Genomic DNA, 26208 nt, shown 5'->3' with positions numbered 1-26208 from the left:
GAGTTAGATATACTACAGCACCAAACATCCCCAATCCTAGAATGGGTATAACAAGAGTTTAGTTAATTTTAGTTCACGTAAGATCTTCAGACGGCCTTTTAGGGCAACTTTCCTTGGGCATTGACTCGATATCATAATCGTTCATAGCTCTCTACACCTCCTGAATGCCATAGCAGAAGCGCAATTATGTCCTTCCCCCTTGAAGTGACGTATGCCGTATTTAACTTGCAAAAGCAAGTCCCCTGATCACACTGAACTCCAAGTCAGCATGTCACTTATCAATTCTTATAAAAACAAATGACCGACGAAGTCACACTTCTGACAACACAGTTTCTAATTTTGCACGACTCCTGAGTCAGCTGGAGAGCTCTTGTGCTGGATTTTCCTGGGCTCACAGAGACAATGGTATCTGGTGGGAGGATTAGTGGTTTGGTTGGCTCAGAAAGGCCACAATGTCCTTGTGCGCGTGTGTAGCCCTTGCTGCTGACTGTTGACTGTTCCCTGGGTACCTTGATGGCTTCTCATCCTCTAGCAGGCTCGGTTCACCTCCTTACACGAGGGTCCCAGGACAGTGTTCCAAAGAGGACAAAGCCAAAAGCTGTCGAATCTCTTGAGCCCAGACTCCAGAATTTATGCAATGCTGCCATGTTTCCTTGGCCAAGACTAGTTAGTAGCAAATGCAGCCCAAGTTCAAGTTGTATGGCAAGAATTTCCTGGTGTAGTTACACATCTCACAGACAGGCATTGGCCTATTAAATCAGGCGTGCACACAACCCATTCCTGCTACTCACGGTTCTGCAAAGTCACTGTGAACTCAGAATTAAATAACACTGAGTCGTGACTCCTGAGGAAATAGAGTGTATTCCTACAAGCCTCTGGCACAAAACCGCCCTAAACTAATCAACTCTCTAACCTTGTTTTTTCTCTACTTAGGGCTGTCTTATCTAATGCATACCATTGATTTGTAAACATTGAGCTCACAGCCAGCTCAGAGCCCACAGTGTGTTCAGCTCTTTGAAGTCTCACCCCGTCAAAGCTTACCTACATGCATGCCCTCAAGAGGCACACCATAGCATGTAATGAGCCAAGGAGCATCAACAGTGGGCACGATGTCACTAACTGTCCTCCACGGACACTTGTTAACAAAATCAGAGCTGAGACAAGATGGCAAAATATCACTTTGTTTTACACACAGCTGTGTGTCTGCAGCTCAAATTGTTACCTACTCTGCAGTCCCCACCCCCCAAAGACCACAAAAGCAACATGAGTCATCAGTATTGATTTTGAGATCACACATTAAGTTTTGCAAGGAGATAAGCTCACAAATATGGAAGCCACAAATAATAAGAACCAGTTGTACAGGGGAAAGGGATAATGGTGGAAAATTCATCATGTTTCCTGCATAGTCTCCTGTGGTTGCAAGTGAACATTTTATTTATTGTGACAATTCTCAAAGTCCTGTAATCAAATTCTCCACCCACCTTGGGTTTGCACTGATCGCTTTTAATTACTGTTCTGAGCTGGGATATATTCTTTCTTTTCCTCCTCTCTCTCTGTCTCTGTCTCTGTCTCTGTCTCTGTCTCTGTCTCTCTTAGAATTGAACCCCGAAACTCAAACATGTTAAACGAATGCTCTAAGTCCCCAGCCCCCGAACCTGAGTACCCACTGTCATGTGTACCCACTGAAGTTTCTGCCCACTTAGCCAGCTTGGTGCCATGCTGACGACTGAATAGGTTTCCTCAAACACTTGGAACCAGTAGATCTCCTGGACTTGCCTATTGGCTGTGTATGATCACTAGAGCATACCATGGACAGAAGCTGATCCTGGCTGGCTGTTCTGTTTTAGTCTTGGCTGCCTTCCTTTTGGAAGTCTGTATAAAAAATTGGCCTTTGTTTAGGAAGCCCCAAGGCCACCACCACCACCATCATCATCATCGTCGTCGTCATCATCATCGTCATCATTGTCGTCGTCGTCATCCTCATCATCCTCATCATCATCAAGTAAGGCTTTCTTACATGTCACATCCGTCTTACCGGTGTAGAAACTGAGAGGCAGAAAAGTTTAACAACTGACCTGAAGACACCCTGGACAGCATACAGTGACCGTAGGATGCAAATGGTAGTCTGATGCCAAAGCCTGTACAAAGCCTGGAATGCTTTTCCTTGCGGCTGAAGAAACAGGTTTAGAAAGCTTAAATGGCTGGAGGTCACACAGCTGGCAGGGGCCGATCTGCCTGGACCCAAAACTCATCCTGCTCTCCACTGTTTGCCCAAGTCACTGATGAGATGCCAGGAGGGAGGACAAAGGGTGGGCTTCAAGGTTCAGGCTGGAGGAGGCCTCCAATCAACTAATGCTTCTGTGGAGCCCTTTACACATATCACACACACATACACACACTCACACATGTACACACTCACACACTCACACACATATACACACTCACACACATATACACACTCACACACTAACACACTCTCTCACATACTCATATACACACTCACACACTCATGCACACACACATACTCACACACACTCACACATGCACACACTCACACACATACACACTCACACACTCACACACATACTCACACTCACACACACTCACATACTCTCACACACACACTGCAACAATGGTTATCTGAAGGTCAGCAAATAAACAAAATGACAGAGATTCAGAAAATGAGTTTCAGAAGGACAAACGTGGGGCCTTGCCTGGGTTTGGAGCAGGATTAAGGATCCTGTTCATTGTACACTGTGCGCTGGTATAATAAAACTGCACTGAAAGCTACATTCTGCTGGGTGTGGTACCGTTAATTGCATCACTCAGGAGGCAGAGGCAGGTGGCTCTCTGTGAGTTGGAGACCAGCCTGGCCTACATAGTGAGTCCCAGGCCAGCCAAGACTGGACAGTGAAAGCCTGTCTCATTAATGAGCAAACAAACAAAGTGGCGTCCAGTGGAAGTGAATCCTTTCTGTTGACTCTCTCTCAATTCCTGGACCTGAGGCCCCTCCAGCCAGTCAGCAGGTTCTTAGCCGACCCTCCCACCCACATGAGGCTCAAGATGGATGAGGCCCTGGTGAAGTTAAGGTCTAAAGTTCCATGGGTCCACCTACCCACTTCACCCTTTTTTTTTTTGTCAATTCCTTTCCCTCACCCTGGATAACCCCACAGCTGACATCACTGAGAACTTAGCACACACACAAGAGGCGCACATCTTACCTACAAATGCCAGATGAGCTTCCAGTTCAGCTGGGGCTCCCTTTCGTGGTGCTCAGAGGACACACTCAAGAGAGGGTGTCAATGAAATTGCAGTTCTAATCAAACAGAAGCCCAATTGAAGCCTGCTCACTAACACAGCTCATTTACAGTCGCCCAGAGAGAATCCACTGTTCTGCGTGCAGTCTGAGTTCATCACAAAGACACAGGACTTGATTCCAGCCGTTTTAGCTCTATCTAATGGTGGATGTTTAAGGCACTAAACTCATGGTTGGACCTCAGGGTTCCCATAGGGAGAGGCCATCTGCTCCTTACTTCATAGTCGGGAGCCTCCCCATTGCAATGGTAAGAGTTTACTCTTCTACTCTGGTACCCCTAAAGGACTGGTTCTGATACCCCTATATACATGCCCATGTATTGGCATGCTCATGTATGTGCATGAATACGTGTGCTTACAGGGGAAGACACACACACACACACACACACACACAGAGAGAGAGAGAGAGAGAGAGAGAGAGAGAGAGAGAGAGAGAGAGAGAGAGAGAGAGAGGGTTTGTTCCAGATGCCTCTGTCCTCTCCTCGGAATGGTCTCAGGCTTCCCCATAGATCTTTCTTTAACTGTTATACTTGCATTTTTTTTTTGGTCCAATATAATTAACAGATCTTTGATGAGAGAAAAAAATCAAGTTTAATATTTTAATTTGCCATTTTAAGGTTTTATTGATTCAGATCAAACTGCTAGTGTTATCTCTTTTCTCCAAAGTCGTTAGGGTCAAATGCACTTGTGTTAGGCAGGAACCACTTGTTTTGAAGAATTTGTGTTAAAAGAACCCTTGCTTGGTTGGCCGTGTATTGCACAGTACTCCTGTATTAATCCGTTTTCCTTAGTTACCCATAGTGGGCTGCCATTTTGACTTCTCACTGGTAGGGTCCTCCTCCCATGACTGTGTGAATATTCCCACAGATATCTATGTCGTGCAGACCCTTTGCTTCATCTGGGCAGTCACATGTTTAAAATATAAAACACGGACTTTACCGAAGGATCTCCTTCACTTTCAAAAATAAAACCTGTCTCTTTGTTGCTGTGAGGAGACACCATGACCAACGCAACTCTTGTAAAGGACAACATGTAACTGGGGCTGGCTTACAGTTCAGAGGCTCAGTCCATTCTCATCATGGTAGGAAGCATGGCACCATGCAGGCAGACATGGGGCTGGAGGAGCCTACAGTTATTCCACAGGAGACTGTCACACTGGGCATAGGTTAAGTATATATAAGATCTGGAACCCCACCTCCATGGTGTCACACTTCCTCCAACAAGGCCACACCTCCTAAGAGTGTCACTCCCTATGGGCCAAGCATTCAGATTACATGAGTCTATGGGGCCATTATTGTTCAAACCACCACAAACTCTATTGTTTCAGTCTTCAAAAATGACACCTGGATAAGTGTGTCGTATCTTCAGAAACACCAGGAACCATGGTGGTTTTAATCTAATAAATTACCAGGGCAGGAAGGGGCCCTCCTAGTGCAGTCGTATCTGTGACACCCGGGAACCCAGATGTGGCTTTTTTGGTTGGATTTGTTTGTTTTGGGTTTTTGTTTCTGTCTTTGTTGTTGCTTTTTTTGACACCAGGTTTCTCTGTGTAGCCCAGTTTGGTCTCAAACTCAGAGAACCACCTGCCTCTACTCTCTGAGTGCTGGGATTAAAGGCACTCGCCACTACACCAGGCTTGGGTGACATATTTTAAAATGGCCATAAACTCGGCTGTAAGAGGTAATATAGATGATGCCATCTTTCCTTACCCAGTTTATTCCCCATGATGACATCTTGAAACCTATAGAACATATATCACAGTCAAGATGTTGACACTGGTATCCTGGCATCCAATATATTCATGTGTGTGTATGCACACACACGCGTACTTAGTCCTAATTATTTTATGATGATTTGTGTGTGTCAGAATTTCTTGTTCTTACTCTATTTTAGTAATCCTGTTTATTTTCCTTTTGTTGATGCCTCAATCCTCCAGCTCCAACTCCTACTGATCGCTAATCTGTGCTCTCTCACTATAACACTGTTATTTCAGGATGCCCTATAAACAGGGCACACACACACACACATATATATACACATACACACATATACACACACATACACACACATACACACACATATACACACACATACACACATACACACACATACACACATACACACATACACACATACACACACACATATACACACACATACACACATACACACACATACACACACACACACATATATATACACACCCACATACACACACACACACACACAAACACGGCACATATGTATAATCACAGCTTCGTGGAATACATGAGCCGAGGATTTTGAGGCTAGCCTGGCCAACACTGTGAGACCCTGTCTCAAAACACTAAAGATGTCAATCATACACATGAAAAAGTGGACCATGTAACCTTCTGGGATTGTATGTTGTTACCTGGTTTTCATTGAAGATCGCCCAACTTTTCCACATATCTAAGTTTCTCCCCTCTTGACAGCTGAGTAGTATTCCAAGGCGGTGCCTGTCATCTTAGGGTTTTCTTTCCATCTGTCTATGTGTCTATTTTTGCACCAGGATGACTCTGTTTCTGTGACTCTGTCATTTTGTTTGAAGTTAGGTGAAGTGACACATTTCGTATGTTGCTTGGGACTGTTTGGCTGTTTGGGTCTTTTTTTTTTTTTTAAAGATTTATTTATTTGTTTCATGTATGTGGGTACACTGTTGCTATCTTTAGACACACCAGAAGAGGGCATCGGATGCCCATTACGGATGGTTGTGGGACACCATGTGGTTACTGGGAATTGAACTCAGGACCTCTTGGAGAGCAGTCAGTGCTCTTAACCCCTGAGCCATCTCTCCAGCCCCCTGTTTGGGTCTTTTGTGTTTCTGAATACATTCTAGGATTTTTCTTTCTACCTTTGTGAAGAATGTTATCGGAATTTGGAAGAGGCATAGATTTTTTTCTTTTTTCCTTTCCATGTGTATGCATGGTGTGCGTGTGTGTATGCGTATGCATGTTCTGTATGTGTGAGGATGCATGTGTGTGGGTGTACATGCACCACATGTGTGCGTGTCCATGTGGAGGCCTGAGGCCTACATCTATAACCAGCCTCTATTATCCCTTCACCGTTTTCACTGAGGCAGGTCTCTTAGTCAAACCCAGAGCTCAGGGATATTGGCGAGTCATGCGAGCTAACTAGCTCTGGGGATGTCTTGTTCTGCCTTACAGGTGGGCTGCCATACCTGCCTGGTGTTTTCATGGCTTTTGGGAATCTGAACTCTGGTCCTCGTGTTAATGTGGCAAGAAGTTGAGCCACCGAGCCATCTCCCACGCTCATCAGAAGATGTTTTTAACCAAAAATTTGAGTTATGGGGCAAGAAAGATGGTTCGGCATTTACAGGAGCATGTACTATTCTTGCAAAGCACCCAGAGCTCAGCCCCAGCACCCATGCCAGGTGACTCATAACTGCCTGGAACCCTAGCGCTAGGGCAGTGGTTCTCAACCTGTGGGTCACAACCCTTTTGGGGAATCAAATGACCCTTCACAGGGGTCACCTAAGACCATCGGAAAACACAGACGTTTGCATTATGATTCATAACAGCAGCAAAGTTACACTTGTGAGGTAGCAATGAAAATAATGCTCCGGTTGGACGTCACCACAAGAGGAGCTGTGTTAAAGGGTCCCAGCATTAGGAAGGTTGAGAACCACTGCTCAAGGGGGTCATTTCTGCCCTCCATGGGTACCCTTACTCACACGCACAGAGACACACAGAGACACAAAATTAAAAATAAAAAGGAAGTTTTTTTTTTTTTTTTAAGTTAAGCTATGAGGGCACACTTTAGTGGGCCAGGTACTTATGTGGCCAACATGCATAAAGGCCAGGATTCAATTCTTAGCACTGTAATAAATAAAAAATCAATTAATTAAATTTTGAAGAAAAAAAAAAGACACATGGATATGTCTTTTCTGGCTCTACCAGAATTGTATAAACCAGCTGCCCTTCTCTGACCTGCAGGAGGCCTTGCCTCTGGGTAACTCAGGCTCCACACTGCATTCAGTAAAGATAATTAGGAAGCCCCGTGTCTCAGGCCCCTATTTGTCTATGACAGACGTCTGGCATTCTTAACAGAAAATAAAGGTCCCTCTTTTTTTTCAAAAGCAGGGACCCCGTTGCCTGAATACAATCGTGAACACCTACGATGGTGTCGGCTGGGGCCTGTGTCTGTCCTTGTTTCAATTTCCAAAATGTAAGAAAAACAAGAAAAAGCCGGCAAATAAGCTCTGTCTGCTGGGGCTCTCTCTGCTTCATGTAGTATGTGTGCCCCACGAAGCAGCACACACACACACATGCACGCACGCACACACACACACACACATGCACGCACGCACACACGCACACACACGTGCACACACACACACACACACACACACACACACACACACACACACACGCAGAGCAAACACCTTAGTATGAAAACCCGGTGTCCATTGTCACAGAGTATCCGGGAATTCCGGGAAGGTCTATTCAAAGCAGCTCCCATCCAGGCTATAAATAGCAGGCGTGTGCCTCGGTAAGCAAGCCATTTAGTTTTTTAATAGGGGTTCTCACGTTACAAGGACATCACAGATAACTGAATAATTTATGTAATGGTAGATGGTATAGACTTCACTCCTTGCCGGTGAGCTCATTCCCAAGTATCTAAAGCAGATAAGGAGTAAAAACCTACAGCCCGGGGCCCTGGGAGCCGCCAATGTATTTTTGTGAGGCAGATTTCACCACTGGAGTCACACGTATGGTCTTTATTTAATGTTATCTCAGCCACAGAGGGCAGAGACACTGCAGGCAGAACCGTAGTCACACTGAGCCAGCTCATAATAATGCATAAGACACAGCACGAGAGCCACCCAGCAGAATAGTAAATTGCCTTCTCTGTGCTGGGTGATCTTAACAAAAGATGGCGGTGTGTAGGCGTATGTTTGTTCTCAGAGAATAAAGGGAAACAAGGGAGTTGGGAAATGGAGATAGGAAAAAAAAAATGACCTGGACCGCTATGTTTCTGGGAGTTTCCCTTGTTATCTTTTCAAAGACGTGAAGTATAAAAAGAATCCATCTTGAGCTTTACAGATTTACCATCCGCCATACACGCAGCCATCGGGTGAGCAGGTGCCACTCGGAAGTCAAGCACACTTTTCTCTCCAGTGTGATTTCAAGGAAGACGAAAATTCATCAGAAGAAAAAGGTTTAATTCTGCAACAGGAAAACAGCCAAAAATACTCAACAGGCCCATAACAGGAGAGGAAGTCAGGTGGCAGATAACCCATAGAAACTCTTCTGTCTTTTCACCGGAGGTAGTGGTATGCAAATTGTGCCCAGCATGAAATGGCGCTGCACCTGAGCCCTGGAGGAGCTCCAGTTTGGCAAGAGCTAAGGAAGTGAGGTGGTGGGAACCCCTGTGGGCGGGAATTTAAGTTGAAGCAAGAATTTTGGTGAACACTTAGCATATCAACCAATCATCCTAAGGCAGTGATTCTCAACCTGCAGGCTGTGACCCCTTTGAGATCCAATGGCTTTCACAGGGGTAGCCTAGGGACCTTTAGAAAACACAGATAGTTACATTATGATTCATAACAGTAGCAAAATCACAATTATAAAGTAGCAATGAAATAATTTTATGGTTGGGGGTCACCACACATGAGGGGTCGCAGCAGGAGGGAGGTTGAGAACTACTGTCCTAGGGTGTGACTCCTCCTGTGTCCACCTGAAGGGAAATGCCCTGGAAGTAGGTGTCTGTTTAACTTGGGGAAGGGATCAGGGCAGGGGATGCTGACAGGAGCACAGTCCATAAATGCCACAAACTGGAGACAGCCACGTGCCTGCCAACAGATGAACCCACTCGGTGATGCACAAAGCTGTAAGCTCTCATTGGACACATCCAGCCCATAAACAAAGCTAACCTCTTCTGTTTAGGGATGTGCATTGGGCTGGAAGGAAGGCAAAGGAGGCTGCTATACTAAAAGCCAAGATGACCTTAAGAGAGAAAAAAGAGGAAGTGGCTGAGAAAAAATATACAGGGGACTTCCGCACAGTGGGATTGTTCTGTTTCTTGGTCTGGTTGTGACTTTGTGTGTTTTCTTTTTATATGTATGCACCAAACTGGGTGTTTATGTTGAACCCTTTTGTATGTGTGTTGTAATGCATGTACACCGAGGCTGCCTCCTCGTCATACTACTGAACACAAAAAGGTCTGAAAGAGAAGTTTCTTACTTCAATTCTGGTGCCATTCACAAATGCACTTGAGGTGTGCAGCTCAGCTTAATGAGCATTTAAGGCAATGCTGCTAATCCCAGCAGCTAATCATCAGGATCCAGACAGGCTGTGGGGAGAGAAGAGCAGAGAGAATTCTGGCTCTAGACTTGATGTCTGCTGTGACCTCAGCAACTAGGCTTCAACCCACACAGATCCCTATAAACACACACACACATACACGCACATATATACACATACATACACACTCACACATAAGCACAAGCACACACACATATGCATACATGTGCATGCACAGACACACACACACAAATATACATACATACATACACACTCACACATACACACATACGTACATACGTACATAAGCACAAGCACACACACACACACACACACACACACACACATGCACACATGTGCACACACAGACACACATACCCTGGTAAGCTCTCTGGCCTTGGCTCTCTCCCATAAAGAAACTACTAATATATTCTTAGGAAGCCTTTGTAAAAACTTTTAGCTTAAAAAAGTACAAATGATTTTTAGGGCTGGGGATGTGGCTCAATTGAATGCTTTCCTAGTGTGCACAAAGTCCTGAGGTTCATCTCCAACATCAGCATGGTGGCACCTGCCTGTAATCCCAGTCCTTTGGGAGGCAGGCACAAGAGGACCAGAGATCCAGGGCTCTCCTTGGATATTTTCATTTTGTCAAGAATCTAGATTCATATGAGCTGCTTCTGGGGTCATAGGTCCACCTCAGAGCTAACCAATTAATATCTACTGGGAACAGGATGTGCTGTTTCAGCTGCCTCAGGCCAATAAGAAAACACGGGTGACCTTAGTGAGCAGGACACAGATTGGCCAAACAACTTCAAGGAGGCTTCATAAACAAAGAGTCCATAGGATGTTGGAAAAATAGTATCACATGAGATTTGGGGCCTGGGACAATACAGACAGGGTGAGCCCAATCCAATCAGGCTGGTACCCAAGTACAGGGTACAGGGCATGGTCACAAACCCTAACCACACTGTTGCATGAGCTGGACTGCTATTAAATTTGTCTGTTGTGCTTGGGTTTAGTTTGAGTTTACAGCTGTAAAGAAGTCAAAGCCGGCTGGACGTTCACCAGTTTTATGGGTGTTGTGTTTAACGAAGGATCGTAGGGAAACAATTATGTCAACGCTGGGAATCCTTGAAATACTTGGAAAGATTCCACATGTCACTCAAATCTGAGCCACGTCGGATTCCGTGACCCCTGCTGATCCCTCCTGTAATTATATTTCCATTTTGAAACTTAGAACCTCTCCAAAACCAGTAGCAGGAGCATCCGTGGGTGGCCAGGGCTCCAACACCCTTCTGCCCTTCTGCGGCAGGGACTGTCATCTGACAGAGCCGTTCGATTCATAAAATGGGACGAGTGGCTGGCCAGTTAGCAGAAGCCAGAATGCTAAGAGCATCCTCTCCTGCAGAGAAGTGTGTCTGGATCATGGTACCCAGGCTGAGAACCCCTGATTCTGTGCTCCAACCTCCATTGGAAGACCTACATCAGCTCTTGGTTAATCAGTGGAGACAGGGTTGTCTTTCACAGGTTGCCTTTCTTAACACCTCTTTCCTTCAGCTCAACAGATTAGACCAAACAAGCCCCCAAATCCTTTACCCAGAAAGTCAAGGTTCGAGTTAGGGGTGACATCAAGCCAGTTTCCCTTTCCTTGAGAGGCAGGCTGTCTTGTATCTCAGAGAACTCACTAAGTATTTGAGGATGGTTTTGAACTCTTGATCTTCGTGCCACTTGCCGAGTTTGGGGATTATAGATAGGCAGATGGGTTATTCCGTTTCCAAATTGGATCCAGGGCTTCGTGGATGCTGGGCAAATACTGCCAACTGAGCTGTATCCACAGCCCTGTTTGCTAGTTTGTCTTTTGAAGTGAGCCTATTCCTGGGTCTTCTGTATGTACAGAGGGAATTTTCCTATCTTGTGAATGCATACCTGATGTTTACAGCTGGTCACTTCAATGGATGTTTTCCATGGCCACCAGAATAAACCATCAAAACCATATAAATAGGTATCAGCAAGAGTATCAAGTAGATGAAGGTGCCTTAGAAGAGCTGAAGTCTCTACCAGTCTCTAAAGTTGACCGCAGGCCCACACAGTTATGTTTTCCCAGGAGCTAATGAGCTCTGCTGGGGGATTCTGATTGTCTCTTTGTAACATTCCTCTGTAGTTTCCATGGCGGTGTGCTACTGTGTAACTCTACATTTGTTCCTGAGGATCTTCTGGCCTGTGCTTGGGTCAACTGCATCTCTATCAGATCTGTGAGTCTGAGAACAGCTCCAGTCTTATCTCCTCATGAACAGACAGACCCACCAGCTGACCCAGTACAGCGGCTTGCTCTTCAGGGAGAACGCCTCTGCTGCCGCTGAGTGAAACAGCCCACGATGGTAAAAAATGGCTTCCTACACATACTGTGTTCTCCTGCTCTTCCTCTCCTTCACCAGGACCCAGCCACCAGCAGCGAGCCTCTGTCTTTGAAGCATTCCATAGCTTCTTCCCAATAACAGAACATCCCTCTATCTCCTCAACAACAACAACAGCAGCAGCAGCAGCAACAACAACAACAACAACAACAACAACAACAACAACAACAACAAAAGGTATATTTCGACTCAGTGGCTCAGGGAGAGCTGAAGGCCCCTGGAGTCAGAGATTTGTGTATCTCTCGCTACCCCTCATTACCTGGTACAGTCATGGAGATTTCTCTGGATGAGATTTCATTCACCCTGACAGCCACTGGTATTTGACATCTTAAGACCATGTGTCCAGGACTCCACCACAGCACAGGTCCTGAATTCTGTGTGGAAGAAGAAGGGGGTGGAGGAGGAAGAAGGGAAGGGGGAGAGGAGGAGGAGGAGGAGGAGGAGGAAGAGGAGGATTCTATGCCTTTAGAGCTACACAGATATCATAGAATGTAACAGGACCCCTATTTATTAGCCTGGATTTTGGGTGCTCTTAAGAGTCCACATGCACAACGAGATGGGAGCTGCTGGGGCAGAAAGACCTGAGGTGCAGCCCTGCTCAGCACACACAGCTGCCAACCTGCTCCTCCTCCAAACTTCTGGTTGGTAACACCCAGCCAACATCCCCAGTCTGTGAGGCAGCTTCCTCCTCCAGGTTCTGGGGTCTACATAGCACAATAGAGAACTGTATGAAGTCCTAGGAGCAAGCGTATGGGGTACAGCAGCTCCCTGGAATGAGAGCTCAGAGTGGGACTAAGGAAGAAAACATGACGGAAGGAAGCCTGCCCATGAGAAGCTGGACCAGGGCAGGAAGGGTTAAGTGTGGCTGTTAAGCCTGTAGAATACCAGGTAATGGGATTCCCAGGCTGGGCTGGTACTAATCAGGTCCTGGGCAGGTCTTAGGCCTAGGCTAGAACAACGGAGGAGATCATGTCCTAACATTAAGGTAATTGGGTGAGCCAAACCAAGTGTGGTGACTTGTGCCTAGACTCTCTGCAAAAGGATTGCCATGCATTAAGGTCAGCCTGGGCTACACAGTGAGACCTGCCCCGCCTCCATCCCCACCCCCAAAAGTGAGCAGGTGAGTCTCAAGCAAACCCTCACTCAGATCCACCTTACACACACTTAAACTCCATGACGTTCAGATTTGGTTGGAAGAAGAGGATAAGTATCTGTGGCTATTCTCCAACCTTACCAGACAGCCATACTCTGGAGCTGAACTGATGACCCACCCAAGGGCCAATCTAGACTCCACCCTGCTCTAGCATAAGGCAAGTTTCTGCCGGCCCGTGTGGAGGAAACAGCTAAGTGTGGCCTCTACACTTTCAGTCTAGCCAGAGCCTAACTTTAGCTTATGCAAAACCATGATGGCTGTCTCGTACCGTCTTGCACCTGTGGGTATTTGAATGCCTGTGCTGCCTGCTGGCCAGTTCTGGGGCTGAAAAACCTTTCAGACTCTAGCAACCAACTCCCTCATACCCTCCCACCCCAGAGGCAAAGCTGTTCTTCATTCTGCCCCTGTGGGTGGGCCCCACAACCTGGAGGGGGCTCACAAGGGTTGCAGTTTGGGGGCAAAGTAGAGGTTTGGGAGTTTTTCTGTGGCCCGAGTGGGAAGTTGTAGTCAGGTTAGGAACCTCATTTGGCCCTTATACCCACCCTCCTGACCGCTAGCCTTTTGTTCTTATCACAGCTCATTATTTCTCTAAACAGAGGGTGAACAAGGAAAATGAAAGCAGAAAAAAAAATGGGGGAGGGAGTACTCTAGTAAAAGATCTGGTAGGGAAAGAAGTTAAAACCAACCATCATGAGACTTCAATTATCCCACCCACTGACCTCTTGCTGGTTCATAGCCAGGGACCAGAATTAAATGCTACATGGAGACATGAACACACATTTTATGCCGGGTATTGGTCTTCAATTTGAAAGCATGTGAAGCCAGCTCCAGGATGCTACCCTGGGGCTCGTTCATTGGAGGGGAGCGAACCCTGCCATAGGGATGTCTAGGAGAACCAGGTTGAGTGTGGATCTCTCTGACACCGTGAAGATTTAAAGGGTTTGGGCTGCACAGAGACCATACAAGAGGCAAAGGAGCATCTTTCTGCATCACTCCCTGGAAGACCGCCAGAGTCTTGATGTCTGGGCCAGAGGAATTACAGCGCTTTAGAGGAACATCAAGGAACAGATCTGAGTCGTGGGAAGAGGCCAAGCAGTAAAGCCCCAAGTGCCCCTCTGGCAACAAAGGTGGGCCTGGCTGCCAGGAACATTAGGTGCAGAGTTCCTCTCTGCTCCCCACCTCCTTTGTTCTTTCTCCTCACTGCACTGTCAAAACAAGATGCTAAGGCTCATCATGAGCTGCATCATTCTAGAATCTCAATGACCCACGAAAAAGTGGCCAGGGAATGGGGGAATGCCAGAATGAATGGAGAGAGAGGGAGCCCTGAGATAAGTTCTATCAGCCTGTGCTGCACAGAGTTACCGCCCCTACTAGGGGCCTAGTTCCTACCCTGTCTATAGAGCTCGATCAAGTCCTTGGCCTCTCGAGAAAAGACACTGTCTCTGAAAGAGCTGCTGATCCGTGTGCCTGGAACCCTTCTGATAGAAATCACAGAACATCAGTTCAATTCCTACCTAGAAAATTGTGCCTCTGACTTAACACCACATACATCATTATATTGTTTTACACATAGCAGGCACTCATCCGGGAACATGGAGATACAACTCGAGCCATTTTTGACAGTTCCATAACCCACCCTGAGTTTGGATCCTGGAGCACAAGAATTTGCTGAACCTCCCTCTGGGTCAACAGCACAATTTCAGCAGCCATTACCTTGCGAGATGGACATGGAGTTCTATGTCAAACCCTATCCATAGGGTACCTTCCACACTGACTGTCCCTGGGAAGCTTTCTGGCTTTGCTGATGGGGCCTCCAGAGGAAGGTACTGGAGAAAATTTGTTGTCACAATTTCAGGCTGTTTTCTCTACATGTAAAACACGGCATCAAGTGTTGACCAACAGAACAACTACAGGAACAAAGTTTCCGGGGCACCACCTAGAGAACAGAGTGACATTTCCACCGTATAGAGTGTGTTTGGAAAAGAGGAGGAGATGCTCATTCTTCCCTGTTGAAATGGAAAAGAAAATATGGGGGTTGGGGATTTAGCTCAGTGGTATAGAGTGTTTGCCTAGCAAGCGCAAGGCCCTGGGTTCGGTCCCCAGCTCCGAAAAAAAGAAAAGGAAAAAAAATATGCCTTTGAGATGACTATTTCCAGGCTTGGGATGTGGCTCAGTTCAGAGACTGCTTGCACAAAGCCATGGCTCCAAGTTCCAGCACAGCATAAAAACAGAGTGCAAAGTGCCTTGGATAGGGTGGTGGTGTATGCCATTAGTCCTAGCACTAGGGAGGCAGAAGCAGAAGGGTGATTGTTGGCTACATAGTGAGTTTATGGCCAGCCTAGGCTCTATGTAAGACCTCACTAAAAAACAATTAAGAAGAATATCTATTGTTGCTTCTCTGCCTTTTGGCTAAGATCAAGTGTAAAAGAATATCTATTTCTTCTTGCAAATCATTAAAGCAAGTAGATCAGCTGTTTGAGCTCCAAACCATATGATTTTGTCCCTTAGACCATGGATGAGGAGATGTCATGCAGCTATAACAATGTAGAAAGAGACACTTCCCACTTACATGTATGCTACCTTCCCTCACATGGCTGCCCCCCTCACTCTCGAAGTAGTTCATTTACTAGACAAGAATTAGGATCTTCCTTTCACAGATGAAAAGGCAGCAGATTAGAAAATACACGGCTTCTCAAAAGTCTATCTCTTTCCAATGGTGCAGAACTGGGGTTAGAGCCTGGGTGCTCTGACTTTAAATAATTTTAACAGGGCTCTTCTAGCTATGCCAGGGATTTTTAACTATGTACTTCACAGGAGGTCCTCAGAGAGGAAGGGGATGTCAGCTCCTCTGGCCCCAACTTGGATCAGAGGAGCTAGAATTTTACCTGTTCTGTCTAGGAGAAGTTTCGTTATATATAGATTTTTGTGTATGAGAAGTTTCAATGTGTGTAAGATTTTGTTTAATCATCAGAGAGTTTAAATTGAAAACTCATTGACCTTTGCCATGATCTCCCCAGCCTTCAGTCACCACACAGGGAGCCTCATTTGGACTGAATACAAGGCAAAGAGGGGTGGAGACAGCAGCCCTGACAGCTCAGTCAGTTCCAGGAGAGCTCCCAGCATGTCTCAGCTTGTGTTCCCTAGAGGTATACGCTACAAAGTTTGCCCCACCATGTAGCAGGATTATTAGTTACTGAGGCTGTATTAGTTACTTTGTTCGGTTACCGTGACAAAATACAGAACAAAAGCCACTTAAGGAAGGGAAGGTTTATTCTGGCTCTTGGCTTGAGGATACAATAGATCCTGGCAGGAAAGGCATGGGGGCCAGGGAGTGAGGCAGCTTGTCACACTGTATCTGCTGTCAGAAAGCAGAGAAGGAGGAATACTAAGAAGGGATCCCCATTTACTCCTACAGGATGATGTTGTCTACTGTTGGGGTGGGTTTTTTCCCCCTTGCTTGAACATCTCTGGAGAACCTCTCACTCCTACCAGCATGTATATCTTCTAGGTGATTCCAAAGTCTGTCAAGCTGACAATGAAGATTGAGTATCACAGAAGTAGTGGAGCCTTGAAGAGGCAAGCTTATTGGGCAGTAGTTAGGTCCTGGAGCAGTGTCCTTTTTTTTTTTTTTTTTTTTTGGAGCTGGGGACCGAACCCAGGACCTTGCGCTTGCTAGGTAAGCGCTCTACCACTGAGCTAAATCCCCAACCCCTTGGAGCAGTGTCCTAGGGCAGGATTCGTTGCTCTTGAAGAGTGGGCTAGTTCTCGGGCCAACAGAACGTTGCTCACTGAGGTGATATGAGGTTATGCTATGTTGTTGACACCGTCTGCATATGTGCTTTTCTTTTTCTCTCCTTTCCTCTGTTGAGATGTGCTACATCTGCACATGTCAGAACACCATGTTTGGACCCTCTAGCCACCAGAACCATGAACCCAATAAGCTTTGTTATTTATTAAGTTAATGAGCCCCAGGCATCTCTTTAAAGAAACATAAAATGGACTAATATGACGCTGCCTGCGCCGCCGCCAGTGTGTGAATATCGGGCATAGGTCTGTGGGATTGAAAGAAAACACATACACAGGTCACCCGTTTTCAGAGAGTGCCACCAAGGCTTTACTGAGATCTCCTTATATACCCGAGGCAAGAGCCATGGAAATACAACAAAGCAGGTGAAAATCCCCAAACCAGGAAAACAGGAGAACAGGAAAAATCTGTGTCTTGGAAAGTCCCAGGCCCAATCAGGGGCCGAGAGCAGCTGCCAAGGGTGTAAAGAACTTCTTGCTGTAGCAGGCTAAAAGGCTCAGCGAGGGGGAAGGGAACCACCCCAAGGTAGGGCCCAACACTAATATGGGAAGGAAGAAAAGCCACTCTCTGTTTGAATGAAGGGTCCACAGACTGACATTACAAGGTGCTGTCTGGTCAACTCTGGATTTTTCTCAACTATTTCTAAAGCTTTGGTTCATAATCTGCCCAAATTTAACCAAGTTCTGCAGCCCCCATGCCTGGTGACAGTGCTTCCAAGTTCCTCCAGGCCTGGCCTTCAGTGATATTTATCTTTATTCTAAGAATTACTCTAACACATCAATTTTCCCTGGTGCAAGGACATATAGGGTATTTTAGGGATTATGGTATCAGAGATGATACCCTATTGTAGTAGTTGAAGTTGTAAAGTGTTTGAAGGTTCCCTAATTGGGTCATGTATTAGGAACTTGGTCTCCAAGCACTTAACCATTAAGAAGTAAGGTCTAATGGAGGGTATTTGGGTTACTGGAGGTGCTGCACTCAGAAGAGATCAGCATGTATCTCACAGAGTGGGCTCTTGTAAGAGTGACTTGGTGTACAAGAGCAAGATTAGCCACTTTGTACTGTCCTACCTGGCCCTGGAAGCTCTCATTTTTGGTTGCGCTCTCACACTCACCATGATATGATGTAACCAAGGAGCCCTTACCAGAGGCCAAACACATCTGCTGCCTGATCGTAGACTTTCAGCCTCCAAAATGGTGAGCCAATTATACCTCATTTTGTAGGGGTTTCAGCACTGAAAGACTAAGGTAGCCTGCCCATCCTTGGTATTTCCAGGTACTTTTGTAAGTTCCTGCCTCTTCTCCAGCTGCTATTTTGATTCAGGAGTCCCGTCTTCATGTGCTGATTTCAACTTCCCAGTAGCTCTTTACGAATAGCTTTCTGATCTTGAGCCAGCTCCTAGCTGGCCAAAAGCTGGGTTTCCCTAGGGTCTTCTGTAGGCAGTACACAGGGAAATCATTTAGGGTTTGATTAACCTAGGCAGGCGAGCAGCTGCCCACGGCAGAGAAAAGACCCAACTAACTCGTCCTCTAATTCTGCCCCTGCTGAGTGCCACAGAAGCCTAAATACATCCCTTTGTTCTGATTTTCTGAAGCGGTAGTGATTTGGTTTTTTCATGTGCTTCTGAGGCTTGCACCTTAAACTACGTATGTAGAGAGAGATCAGACATATTGTTTTCTACTGTTGTTTTGCATTTACTTGGACTGGATACCCATCTTTCTGATCCTCATTTTCTTCATTTCTGCGAAGAAACAACATAGAGTGAGAAACAGGTCTGTTGTTGTTAAGTGAAGAATGAACAAGAGTCTTGTTCAGGACCAATGAGACGGCTTCATGGCGAAAGGCACCTGCTGGGCACATGTGGTCACCCAAGTCTGATCCCCGGAACCCACATAAAGGTGGGAGGAGAGAAGCAGCTTCCCAGGATCCTCTTCAGGATACTTTCACGGTCAGGGTCCAGCAGATGCCAGCTTCTCCTTCCCCACAAAGGGCACAGCCCAGACCTTATCCACAGCTGTGTCTCCAAGTTCAACACAAAGGCTCTCACGGAGTATAAAATGCAGAGGTTCCGAACCCAAAGAACAGAAGAAGCTTCCTCCCAAGTCTGACTCCAGAAGGAGTTGCCAAAGCTGGATGAATTCCATAACTCAAGGGATCAATGTTAGCGTTAGAATTTGAGGGTTTGGGCTGGGGTTGTGGGAACCCTGGATTTATTGAAAAGGAGGGAGGAAAAAAAGGAAGGAAGGAAGGAAGGAAAGAAGGAAGGAAGGAAGGAAGGAAAGGAAAGGAAGAGGAACAGGAACAGGAACAGGAACAGGAATTTGGAGACACGACAAGATGAACACACCGAAGCGAACACACAGACATTCAGTGCTGTGCTCGTTGTAATGAAGAAGTTGGAACCCTCTAAATGCCAGAAGGGCTACCTGCTTTGAAAATGTACATTTGGAAATATTTACAAAGACACCTCAAACACACTTTAGAAAGAATGACATATTATAGCATTCCACATCTTTTTTTTTTTTTTTTTTTTTTTTCGGAGCTGGGGACTGAACCCAGGGCCTTGCACTTGCTAGGCAAGCGCTCTACCACTGAGCTAAATCCCCAACCCCCACACCTTTTTCTCTTATAAAATTATCTATTTTTTTTATTATATAAAACAAATGCCCAGGCTAGGTATGATAGTTCGCTCAGGCTAACATAAAATGGAGTTTGAGGCTGGCCAGGACAGCATATATACTAAGTAGGTTCCAGGCTAGCTTGTGGTACAGAATTAGACCCTGTCTCAAACAAAACAAAACAAAACAAAAGAAAACAAAACAAAACGCCTGGTAAAATATGACATGTCAGTGTCTCTATCTGGCTGACAAAGTAACAATAATTTTTCCTTTATACATTATGCTTTTCAATGTCATTTTTTTCCTTAAAGAGCATTTTAGCTTTTTTAATGGATGTGTCTGAGTGTGAGTGTGCACATGAGTGCAGTGCCCCTAAATGCCTGAGACACAGGATCCCCTGGAAACAGGATCATTGGTGTTGTTAGCTGCCCAGTGTGGGTGCTAGGAATCAAACCCAGGTCCTCTGGAAAAGCATTGCCTGTTCTTAACAGTTGAGCAATCTCTTCATTGTTTTGAACTGTTTAAATGAACATCATTCCTAAAATCAGGAAAAGAGAATTTTTCTTTTGGAAAATGAAAACACAACAGAGGTATGAACGAGATCCTGTCTGATGTGTTTTAGTTGTGAATGTCAATGCTACCTTTATATTTATTTACGCTCAAAGGAGAATACACCAGTTACTAGGCTGAGGTGAGCTGGCTGTACCCTACAAGGATTGAAAATGTCCTACAGCTGTCACGGTTCCCCCTCTTTCTGCTTTGACAGGCCTGATCCAACCCTTCTCCAATAAGCCATTTGCTTCGACAGGACCAGAAACGTGCTATCAGATGTCTCTAAGCTGCTAGTCTCCTGGGCACTGTGCTCTGTGTCCCAAGGTCAGAAGTTCCAAGGAAGGATGGTGGGGTGGTCCTTTAATTTGGTCTCTGCTGTAGACAACTGTAATCTAGACTGACCCAGCTTGTGGCCAGTTACACGCTTATGTCCATTCACTATGGCCCAGGAGGCAGGGTCACATAGTAAGGGCTTGATGGGTGGGTTGAGAAAAGGCTGACCACTTCCCTGTATGCTTCTATGAACCCAGAGAACCTTGAAAGTGAGGATGGCAGTGTAGAGGGTTTCAAGTCTGTTTTACATTGAAGAAGACAGACTACAGGAAAGAGATAGGCCAGAATGGCAGGTCCCTAATGAGAATTGCCAATAGGAAATGGGGTCTCAAAGAAGGGACTTGGGAAAGGAAGAGAAAGAGGAGACCTGGGAAGTTATGGACTGTGGGGTAGTGGGGCTGTGAAAGGTACCCTGATTCCTGGTTGAGATAGGTCAAATCCCTGGAGACCCAAAAAGAGACTGCAGATGCATTCCCAGTCTCCCAGAAGATCAAGGCCTCACATAGCTGCACTCCCCACAGACCCCTGTAGAGAGGTTTGAGACAGATCAGCCACATAGTCCCCTCCTCCACAGATGAGGAGGTGACCACAGTAGGCTCAAGACAGCTCAATAGTAGAATCAGGACCACACCCCTGGCTATGTAGATGACTCTTCCCAAGCTCTCAGGCCAAACCAATAGGAAGAATCTGCTGTCAGACCCTGCCCCATCCCCAAACTGTATTTAAGAATCATGTTCAGGGGGCTGGGGATTTAGCTCAGTGGTAGAGCGCTTGCCTAGGAAGCGCAAGGCCCTGGGTTCGGTCCCCAGCTCCGAAAAAAAGAACCAAAAAAAAAAAAAAAAAAAAAAAAGAATCATGTTCAGAAGGATTAAAGGTGTGCAAGAATCACTCCACTGTCTGAGAGCTTCTGTCCTACGAGGTGTAGCACCTCTGCTTGGGGACGAGATCTGCTCTCTCACGAAGCCCTCCTGCACCCCTCACCCGCTAGTCAGTCCTTGCTGGCTAGGGGCTTGTCTGAAATGGAGGCAACACCAGTGGAGGCAGTGAAAGGCGGTTCCCCTCTCTGCCCAGGTTCTCTTCCCTTCTCCTGAACCCACCCACCTAGTCAGACCAGAGATCTCTGTGGAAAACCTCTGGCATGGAGGCTCACAGTGGACTTTCAGCCTGATTCTCCTAGGATGGGTTTCCTTCCATTTTAGTAGCTGGAGCTCCTTCCCAGAAACTTACCCATGATGTCTGAACTCATTGCCTCTCTGGGTTAATTACTCTTTAAGCCTAGCCATAGGCGCTGCTTTTTTGACTTCCAGGAAGTGAATCATAATGAGAAGTGATGAGTAGAGACTGACCTGGGCTGCTGGCTCTGAGAGGATGCGGCTTCTGCAGCTAGAGTAAAAGAGTTCCAGGGGAATCAGAGTCTCAGCTCAGCACCTAAGAGTGATTCCTGCTCTTTCAGAAGACTTGACGGTTCCTAGCACCTATATAAGGCAGTGCACAAGCACAAGCAGGTAGTTCTGGCCTCTGCAAACTCACACTTGCACATAATTAAAAATTAAATAAAATAAACTATTTCTTAAAAAAAAAAAGAGTTGCACATAAGGCCAGGGAGCCACAGCCCAGCCCAGAGCATGTATGCTGAGCCTGCATCCAAAGGCCAGGACAGGGTATCCCTGGCTGGTGGAAAGAGACTGCAAAGTCTGTGACTAACCACGACTTAAAATAGAATTCAGTACTTAAAGAGGGGCTCAACCATAAGCCCCAAAGGGAGATGAACTCACAGGGAGAAAGAAAGACAGGGGAAACAGTATCTGTGTACAATGACCTTACAAGTCAAGGCTAAAATGCATGAAGAGATCTTATAGCAATAAAGATACTCAGTGGGAAGCTGGATGTGATGTCGCAAGCCAAGAATCCCAGCACCTGGTAGGCTGAAGCACTTATGCTCTGTGAGTTCAAGGCCCATATGGGACGCAGAGTTAGACCCTGTGGATAATTGAATATAAGTTTTTTGGGAAAGAAACAAAAGAATAGGAAATGTTCAAGACTTGAAAATGCTTACTTTTATAACCCTCAAAGAGATCAGTGAAGAACAGACACTCTGTGAGAGGATGTATGCTACCCTAGAATAATAGTAACCAGTGAAGAGAATGATCTCTACAGGAAAACTTTAAAACAGTGGGGAAATCGAGGAAGACACTAGAAGATGAAAAGATGCACCAATGCCCATGGATTAGTAGGTGGAATACAGCAAAATGGCTGTTCTATCAAGAGTAACCTACAGATTGAAAAACTATAATAACAATTAAATATGAATGCTATTCTTTATGTGAATAGGATGGAAACCTTAAAATGAATATTAAAACACAAAATATCCTGGATAGCCAAAACGACCCTAGTAAAAACACTAGCTATCACCATGCCTGATTTCACGGTATATCACGGAGCCATAGTGACAAAAACATCATGGTACTGGCTCCCAAACAGATGCGTGCATTGATGGGGCCAACAGAAGTCCAGTCGCTGATAAGACAAGTATCACATTTGGTGTTTCTCATCTGTGGTGCCTACATAGACACATAAACCCTATATGAAAGTCGAAGTAAAACTGCCCAGAAGAACAAAGGGGACTAAAAGGGGGTGTGGGAGAGAAAGGGGAGGGCAGGTGGCACAAAGGGGACATGTTCTGTATACAACACATACATGTACTAAAGCTTAGCATAAGGAAAATAAAGACTGGGAAAGCCCTCTCATGGGAGATGGTGAATCGCTGTGTGTATTTTGTCAATTTAAAATTTTTATACATTTTGAATCAAAATATAATTCCATCACTTTCCACCTTCCCTCTCCTCCCTCCAGCTTTTCCCCATTCTTCTCTCTCCAACTTCTACCGTTATTCCCCACCTCACTCTCAAGTTGATAGCTTCTTCTTTCCCTATTGTTGTTACACACACATGCACATACACACTCGCATACATATATGTATGCACAAATATATAAACACAACCCACTGAGTTCATTTTTTGCTGTTCGTGTGTATACGGCTCCAGGACTGACGACTTTGCACTGGATAACTAACAAGGAGATTATTCCTGGGAGAGTCTGTCTCCCTCTCTCCATAGTCATCATTCCCTGTGTAATTTTAAATAGCTCTCTCTAAGAGTTTTGATTTATAAATGTGTTTTTATGCCCAACTAGAGGAAGGTGAATATAAAGATAGAAATCATGGAAAAGAGAATACGTCCTCTGGATTTGACAGATTCTAAACAAAACACAGTTGAGGAGATTGTTAAACTGGAGTAAGGAATCCATCTGCACTGTAATATTGGGAAAGAGATGATAAAAATGGAGACTGGCTAGTTTTGGGTAATGGGCAGGGGCCTCTAGAAAAGCTGGTCCAAGGAGACATGTGAGCAGTAACCTGACAGAGTCCGAATGGCAGTGCCGTGAATGTACACAGAGAGAAATCCGAGTGCACAGGGTGCTCAGAGCGTTAAACTTCCTAAGTTGCTTCAAGGATTAAGGTGAATAAGGTAAAGCACCAGGCCTCGTCCTGGGGTTGATACATTGTAACAGTTTGAATCTCTTCTACTGCACATAGGATCTAAGTGAACAGAATTCACACTACCTCTGTGTTAGAGTCTGCATGCTACGTACGTGTGTGTGTGTGTGTGTGTGTGTGTGTGTGTGTGTGTGTGTCCAACCCTGCTGGTTGCTGGCATCATACCGAGGGAATTTCAGTTGATTGCTTATCTCTGGATCCAATAACAGTGGTCTTAGTTCTCTGTGACAAAGAGCCTGGCCCACTGTTAACTGTCCCTTGCCTGCTTTTCTGCTCCTGTTTTCTCCCTTGAGAACATACTCTGTTTACCCTGCTAGCATTAAGTAGAGAAGCCAGTCTCCTCCAAATTTTCCAAAATGTAGAGGTGACATTTCGGATATCCAAGCAGCCTGACTAGCAGATTTTATTTTCAAAGCTCAATAGTTCATCCACACAGCACACTAGAACTTCTGGCAGAGACAGGGAGAGATGGGGGAGAAGCACAGTCTTTCTGAGGACTAAGCCCTTTCCACTCCTAGGCCTGATGACGACATTCTCTAAAGAAAAGAACAAACAAGGCTGGCTCCCTGTAAGCAGCAACAAAATGTTCCACTGGGAGTTTGGGAAGAGCAGCTTCCCAGGATTTGGGAATGTGAGAGACTGGATTGCATTCAAAGCTAATTCCTCCAGAGCATAGAGAGTAAGTCCTAGGGGGCTCAGCTGCATTTAAAATTCCATACAATGAAAGAGAGAGTAAGGGTGGGATCCGTGCCAGGGCCAGGGGGTGGCAGCTGGGTATCCTAGAAACTGAGCCAGGAAGGGATGTGCGACAGGCGGCCAAGGACGTGAGTGAGTTGGCAGTTTCTCTCTCCCTTGAGCGAAGCAGATAAAGGAGTCTGTGATGCACTGTGGAGGGGAAGTTTGTGTTTGTTTTTCTAACCAAAGAGAAAACATGTTCCACCCTGGGAGTCCTTGGTCAGGAAACAGTTGTTTGCAGAAGGAAGAAGAAATACCCCTTTGCTGATTGACACTGGCTTCAGCCTTCACCTCCAAGGAGCAATGCAAGCTAACTCTAGGGGACGCTGGGTTGTGTCCAGGCACTACCCGCCCCTATTGTCAATCTTGCCAGCGCAGGCTCCATTTTGCCCTCATCAGCACAATTGTCCCACACTAGGAAATCTATACAACAAGTCTCCCCTCGGTTACTCGGAGTTCTTTCCTTTGTTTTTCTCCCAGAACTGCACATCTCACCAAGTATGATTTATTTAAAAGAAATCCATCAGGAACTGAGCATTCAAACCCCCTCAGGCTCAGAGGGGGTGAATGCTTGTGGCTTTGAATGGGAGAGAGGAAGAGGAATTGTGGGTAAACAGAATTTTCAATGTCATCCCACACCCCATGATGCCTCTTTTCCTAATATCTGAAGGACGCTGTGGAGGGAGTTGGGGGATTTCAGGTCATATACAAATAAGATTTTAAAAGCAGGTGTTTGAGGTGAGGGTAGAGAGGAAACTGTTGCATGCCACCAAAAAAACCAAGAGTGTGCCGTGTCTGCAAGCAAGTCCCTGTGAACTGGGCCATTGTTCTGGGACCTTCACATGTGTTTTACTTTCTCTCTGCTTATCCCATACCCATATGCGACTCAGTAAGATTTCGGTCCATGTGGTAAGCAGGGGAGAAGAGGTCATCAGAGGCTTCACATTGAGAGTGAGTGAGGGCTCTGGTGTTCATTCCTTTAAGCTCAGCCCTCAGGAGGGCTGAGACAGGAGGGACTGTGGGTTTGAGGCCAGCCTGGGTTGCATAAGACATAAGCCCGTCTCCAAAAGAAACCAATATGAAACAAACAACAAAAACCCAGTCGACAGTGGGGCACTGCTTACGAACATGTGTTTAGCTGCCGAGGTCCCTGAGCAGGAGGCTTGTGTGGCTGTTGATTAATGCAGGGTACTAACATAGCAGGTGAAGTGGTCCCTGTTCATAGGGATGGGCATTTTGCCTTAATTCACAGGGACCAACCCGTAGAGACTGCCAGGGTCCATCTAAACAGTGAGTTGGAGTCTCACAGCTAACGCCTTCTGTAGCTGGTCCTGAGGTGTAATTCGAAGCACTGTGCTGGCCTGTGTCCTCCTCGTCTCTGCTACTTTAGAACTTTCGGAACACCTGAGCTTTTTAGCGTCAAACTTTCATTTGACTCTAGCC

General features: G+C 45.9%; 1 long non-coding RNA gene across 1 annotated transcript; it reads right to left on the bottom strand.

The window, feature by feature from the left end:
• Positions 1–7841: 7841 nt before the first annotated feature.
• Positions 7842–13348, bottom strand: LOC148001709 (uncharacterized). Its single transcript, XR_015635560.1, has 3 exons — positions 12273–13348; positions 9540–9648; positions 7842–8522 (listed from the first exon to the last, which is right to left on the bottom strand). It is a non-coding gene; the product is annotated as an uncharacterized LOC148001709 (long non-coding RNA).
• Between the last annotated feature and the right edge of the window lie 12860 nt (positions 13349–26208).

The sequence above is a fragment of the Rattus norvegicus genome, chromosome 13, assembly GCF_021556685.1.
Source record: "Rattus norvegicus strain SHRSP/BbbUtx chromosome 13, alternate assembly SHRSP_T2T, whole genome shotgun sequence".
Lineage (NCBI taxonomy): Eukaryota > Metazoa > Chordata > Mammalia > Rodentia > Muridae > Rattus > Rattus norvegicus.
The sequence above is the reverse complement of the archived record's forward strand: the minus strand, read 5'-3'. Positions and strand labels throughout refer to the sequence as shown.